Source organism: Amaranthus tricolor, chromosome 11, assembly GCF_026212465.1.
Source record: "Amaranthus tricolor cultivar Red isolate AtriRed21 chromosome 11, ASM2621246v1, whole genome shotgun sequence".
NCBI lineage: Eukaryota > Viridiplantae > Streptophyta > Magnoliopsida > Caryophyllales > Amaranthaceae > Amaranthus > Amaranthus tricolor.
In genome coordinates this window covers 13,151,040-13,157,738 of record NC_080057.1, presented here as the reverse complement: position 1 = coordinate 13,157,738, position 6,699 = coordinate 13,151,040, and positions in this window count along the sequence as shown.

Below are 6,699 nucleotides of genomic sequence, written 5' to 3'. Positions count from 1 at the left end.
TTATTCTTTAGATCTAAGATCCACTTAATTCTCCATAATTTTAGGAATAAGGATGAATGGGTAGTTATTCCCTTTCTACTAGCTACCTAAATTCCTATAAATAGAGGACTTGTTTATTCTTGAAAAAGCATTTGTGTGAGACTTACTGAGAGCAAGTATCCCTACGTCAGAGATCAAATTAATAACAAGAAATATTTTTGTTCCAAAAATTGCCAATTAATTTATGATGTTTTTATGTGCAACTCTTTAATTTTATCTTTAAGAATTTATCCTTTGTGAACGGTTTTTGAGAGAATTGTTGTAACTAGACTTAGGTATGTCTAGGGGAGAATTAGAAAGCTTCTAGTGAAGCTATAGAGAATTAGAAAGCTTTGAGTAAAGCTAGAGAAGAGAGAAGTATGCCAATTTTCGTGCAAAACAAACCAAGTTTGAGCTACTTTATACGCGAAAGTACCAAAAACGATTAAAAACCCATAAAATCGCAACTTAGCATGTAATTTCAAGTATATGACGATGATTTTTAATTTGAACGATTTCAACCAAATAATATATACGAAATAGTGTTGCGTGCCAAGTTTCGTACAAAACAAGCCAAGTTTGAGCTACTTTATACTCCAAAGTGCCAAAAACGCTTAAAAACCCTTAAAATCGCAACTTAGCACGTAATTTCAAGCATATGACTATGACATTCAATTTTAACCATTTCAACACAATAATATCCACCAAATAGTTTTGTGTTCATTGTTTAGTGCAAAAGAAACCAGGTTAGAGCCACTTTATGCGCGAAAGTGCCAAAAACGCTTAAAACCCTTAAAATCACAACTTAGCACGTAATTTCAAGCATATGACTATGATTTTCATTCCTATCCATTTCAAAACAATAATATGTACCAAATAATATTGTGTGCCAAGTTTCTTTGAAAAAGAACCAAGTTTGAGCCACTTTGTGCGCAAAAGTACAAAAAACGCTTAAAAACGCAACTTACCACGTACTTTCCAGCATATGTCTATTATTTTCAATTCTAACCATTTAAAAAAATAATATATACCAAATAATGTTGGGTGCTATGTTTCGTGCAACATAAACCAAGTTTGAGCTACTTTATGCGCGAAAGTGCAAAATATGCTTAAAAACCCTCAAAATCGCAACTTAGCACGTAAGTTTAAGCATAGGACTATGATTTTAAATACTAATCTTTTCAACACAATATTATACACAAAATATTTTTGTGTTAATTGTTTAGTGCAAAAGAAACCATGTTAGACCCATTTTATGCGCGAAAGTGCCAAAAACACTTAAAACCCTTAAAATCGCAACTTAGTAGGTATTTTCAAGCATATGACTGATTTTCAATGCTAGCCATGTCAAAACAATAATATGTACCAAATATAGTGTTGTGTGCCAAGTTTTCTTTCAAAACAAACCAAGTTTGAGCCACTTTATGTGCGAAAGTGCAAAAAACGCTTAAAATGCTTAAAATCGCAACTTACCACGTACTTTCCAGCATATGTCTATGATTTTCAATTCTAACCATTTTTGAAAAATTATATATACCAAATGGTGTTGTGTGCCAAGTTTCATGCATTACAAACCAAGTTTGAGCTACTTTATGCGCGAAAGTGCCAAAAACGCTTAAAAACCCTTAAAATCGCAACTTAGCACGTAATTTCAAGAATATGACTATGATTTTCAATTCTAAACATTTCAAAACAATAATATATACGAAATAGTGTTGCGTGCTAAGTTTCTTGTAAAACAAGCCAAATATAAGCTACTTATGCGCGAAAGTGCCAAAAAAAAACGCTTAAAAACTCTTAAAATAGCTTAGCAGCAAATTTCAAGTATATGACTATGATATTCATTCATAACCATTTCAACACAATATTTACACCAAATATTGTGTGCTAAGTTTCGTGCAAAACAAACCAAGTGTGACCTACTTTATGTGCGATAGTGCCAAGAACACTTAACAACCCTTAAAATAGCAACTTAACATGTAATTTCAAGCATATGACTATGATTATATATTCTAACACGATTTCAACACATTAATATATACCAAATAGTGTTGTGTGCCAAGTTTGGGCAAAACAAGCCAAGTTTGAGTTACTTTATGCGCGAAAGTGCGAAAAACGCTTAAAAACCATAAAATTCGCAACTTAGCACGTAATTTCAAGCATATCAATAAGATTTTCAATTCTAACCAATTCAACACAATAATATACACAAAATAGTTTTGTGTGCAAAGATTCTTTCAAAACAAACCAAGTTTGAGCAACATTATCCACGAAAGTGCCAAAAACACTTAAAATCACAACTTACCACGTACTTTCAAACATATGTCTATGATTTTCAATACTAACCATTTTACAAAAATTGTATATACCAAATAGGTTTGTGTGCCGAGTTTCGTGCAAAACAAACCAAATTTGAGCTATTTTATGCGTGAAAGTGTCAAAAACGCTTAAAATCCTTAAAATCGCAACTTAGCACGTAATTTCAAGCATATGACTATGATTTTTATTTCCAACCATTTCAACGCAATAATAAATAGAAAATAGTGTTGCGTGCCTAGTTTCGTACAAAACAAGCCAAGTATGAGCTACTTTATGCGCGAAAGTGCCAAAAACCGTTAAAACCCATAAAATCGCATCTTAGCTCATGAATAGGATTGTCAATTCTAACCATTTCAAAGAATAATATAAACCAAATAGTTTTTTGTGCAAAATTTCGTACAAAAGAAACCAGATTTGAACCTCTTTATGCGCGAAAGTGCCAAAAACGCTTAAAACCCTAGAATCGTACGTACTTAACATGTTATGTCAAGCATATGACTATGCTCTTCAATTCTAGCCTTTTCAAATCAACAACATTGACCAAATAGTGTTGTGTGCCAAGTTTCGTGCAAAACAAACCAAGTTTGAGCTACTTTATGCGCGAAAGTGCCAAAAACGCATAAAACCCTTAAAATCGCAACTTAGCAATAATTTCAAGTATATGACTATGATGTTCAATTCTAACCTTTTGAACAAAATAATATATACCAAATAGTGTTGTGTGCCCATTTTCGTACAAAGCAAACCAAGTTTATAGCTATTTTACGCGCAAAAGTGTTGTGTGGAAAGTATGCTACAAAATAATCCAGGTTTGCGCCAGTTTATGCGCGAAAGGGCCAAAAACGCTTAAAACCCTTATAATCGCAACTTAGTACGTAATTCAAGGATTGACTATGATTTTCACTTCTAGCCTTTTCAAAACAATAATATGTATCAAATAGTGTTGTACGCAGGTTTCTTTCAAAACAAACCAAGTTTGAGATACTTTATGCGCAAAAGTACCAAAAATGCTTAAAAAACGCTTAAAATTGCAACTTACCATGTGTTTCATGCATATGTCTATTGTTTTAAATTCTAACGATTTTAACAAAATAATATATATCAAATACTTTTGTGTGCCAAGTTTTCATGCAAAACAAACCAAGTTTGAGCTACTTTATGCGCCAATGTGCCAAAAAAGCTTCAAAACGCTTTAATGCAACTTACCAAGTAATTTCAAGCATATGTCACTGATTTTCAGTTCTAACCATTTCAACACATAATATACACCAAATAGTGTTGTGTGCCAAGTTTTGTGCAACACTAACCAAGTTTGAGCTACTTTATCGCGAAATTGCCAAAAAAGCTTAAAAATCCTTAAAATCGCAACTTTTCACGTAATTTCAAGCATAAGACTAGACTATGATTTTAAATTCTAACCATTTCAACACTATATATACACGAAATAGTGTTGAGTCCATGTTTCGTGCAAAACATGCCAAGTACGAGCTACTTTATGCGCGAAAGTTCCAAAAACGCTTAAAGACGCTTAAAATCGCAACTTACCACGTAATTTCAAGCATAGTCACTGATTTTCAATTCTAACCATTTCAACACAATAGTTTACACCAAATAATTTTGTGTGCCAAGTTTTGTGCAAAAACAAACCAAGTATGATCCACTTTGTGCGCGAAAGTACCAAAAATGCTTAAAAACGCTTAAAATCGAAACTTATCCATACTTTCAAGCATATGTCTATGATTTCAATTATAACCATTTTAAAAAAATAATATATACCAAATAGTGTTGGGTGCTATGTTTCGTGCGACATAAACCAAGTTTGAGCTACTTTATGCGCGAAAATGCCAAAAATCGTTAAAAACCCTTAAAATCGCAACTTTGCACGTAGTTCAAGCATAGGACTATGATTTTAAATTCTACCATTTCAACACAATAATATACACCAAATAGTTTTGTGTTAATTATTAGTGCAAAAGAAACCAGATTAGAGCCATTTTATGCGCAGAAAGTGCCAAAAATGCTTAAAACCTTTAAAATCGCAACTTAGCACGTAATTTAAAGCATATGACTATGATTTTCAATCCTAGCCATTTCAAAACAATAATATATACGAAATAGTGTTGTGTGCCAAGTATCTTTCAAAAAAAACCAAGTTTGAGCCACTTTATGCGCGAAGTCAAAAAACGCTTAAAATCGCAACTTACCACGTACTTTCCAGCATATCTCTATGATATTCAATTCTAACCATTTTTGAAAAATTAGATATACCCAATGGTGTTGTGTGCCAAGTTTCATGCAAAACTAACCAAGTTTGAGCTACTTTATGCGCGAATGTGCCAAAAACGCTTAAAAACCCTTAAAATCGCAACTTAGCACGTAATTTCAAGCATATGACTATGATTTCAATTCTAACCATTTCAACACAATAATATATATGAAATAGTGGTGCATGCTAGGTTTCGTGCAAAACAAGCCAAGTATAAGCTACTTTATGCGCGAAAGTGCAAAAAATCGCTTAAAACCCTTAAATAGCAACTTACGACGTAATTTCAGGCATATGACTATGTTATTATTCTAACCGTTTCAACATAATAATATACACCAAATATTGTGTGCAAAGTTTCGTGCAAAACAAACCAGTGTGACCTACTTTATGCGCGATAGTGCCAAGAACGCTTAACAACCTTTAAATAGCAACTTAACACGTAATTTCAAGCATTTGACTATAATTATCAATCTAACCATTTCAACACATTAATATATACCAAATAGTGTTGTGTGCCAAGTTTTGGGCAAAATAAGTCAAGTTTGAGCTACTTTATGCGCGAAAGTGCCAAAAAACGCGTTAAAAACCCTAAAAATCGCAACTTAGCACGTAATTTCAAGCTTGACTATGATTTTCAATTCTAACCATTTCAACACAATAATATATATGAAATAGTGGTGCATGCTAGGTTTCGTAAAAAACAAGCCAAGTATAAGCTACTTTATGCGGGAAAGTGCCAAAAATCGCTTAAAAACCCTTAAAATAGCAACTTAGCACGTAATTTCAGGCATATGACTATGATATTCAATTCTAACCATGTCAACATAATATATACACCAATATTTTGTGCAAAGTTTCGTGCAAAACAAACCAAGTGTGACCTACTTTATGCGCGATAGTGCCAAGAACGCTTAACAACCCTTAAAATAGCAACTTAACACGTAATTTCAAGCATTTTACTATGATTATCAATTCTAACCATTTCAACACATTAATATATACCAAATATTGTTGTGTGCCAAGTTTTGGGAAAAACAAGCCAAGTTTGAGCTACTTTATGCGCGAAAGTGCCAAAAACGCTTAAAAACCCTAAAAATCGCAACTTAGCACGTAATTTCAAGCATATGACTATGATTTTCAATTCTAAACCATTTCAACACAATAATATATATGAATAGTGGTGCGTGCTAGGTTTCGTGCAAAACAAGCCAAGTATAAGCTACTTTATGCGCGAAAGTGCCATAAAATCGATTAAAAACCCTTAAAATAGCAACTTAGCACGTAATTTCAGGCATATGACTTTGATATTCAATTCTAACCATTTCAACATAATATTATACACCAAATATTTTGTGCAAAGTTTCGTGCAAAACAAACCAAGTGTGACCTACTTTATGCGCGATAGTGCCAAGAACCGTTAACAACCCTTAAAATAGCAACTTAACACGTAATTTCAAGCATTTGACTATGATTATCAATTCTAACCATTTCAACACATTAATATATACCAAATAGTGTTGTGTGCCATGTTTGGGCAAAACAAGCCAAGTTTGAGCTACTTTATGCGCGAAAGTGCCAAAAACGCTATAAAAACCCTAAAAATCACAACTTAGCACGTAATTTCAAGCATATAAGATTTTCCATTCATACCAGTAGTTAAACACAATAATATGCTAAATAGTGTTGAGTGCAAAGTTTTGTGCAAAACAAACCAAGTGTCACCTATTTTATGCTTGAAAGTGCTAAAAACACTTAAAACCCTTAAAATCCCAATTTAAACACGTATTTCAAGCATATGACTACGATTTTCAATTCTAACCATTCAACACATTAATATATACAATATGGTGTTCTGTGCCATGTTTTGTGCAAAACAAGCCAAGTTTGAGCTACAGTATGCGCAAAATTCCATAACGCTTAAAACACTTAAAATCGCAACTTAGCACGTAATTTCAAGCATATGACTACGATTTTCCATTCAAACCATTTCAACACAATAATATAGCGCTAAATAGTATTGTGTGCAAAGTTTCGTGCAAAAAACAACCAAGTGTGACCTACTCTATGTGCGAAAGTGCCAAAAACCCTTAAAAACC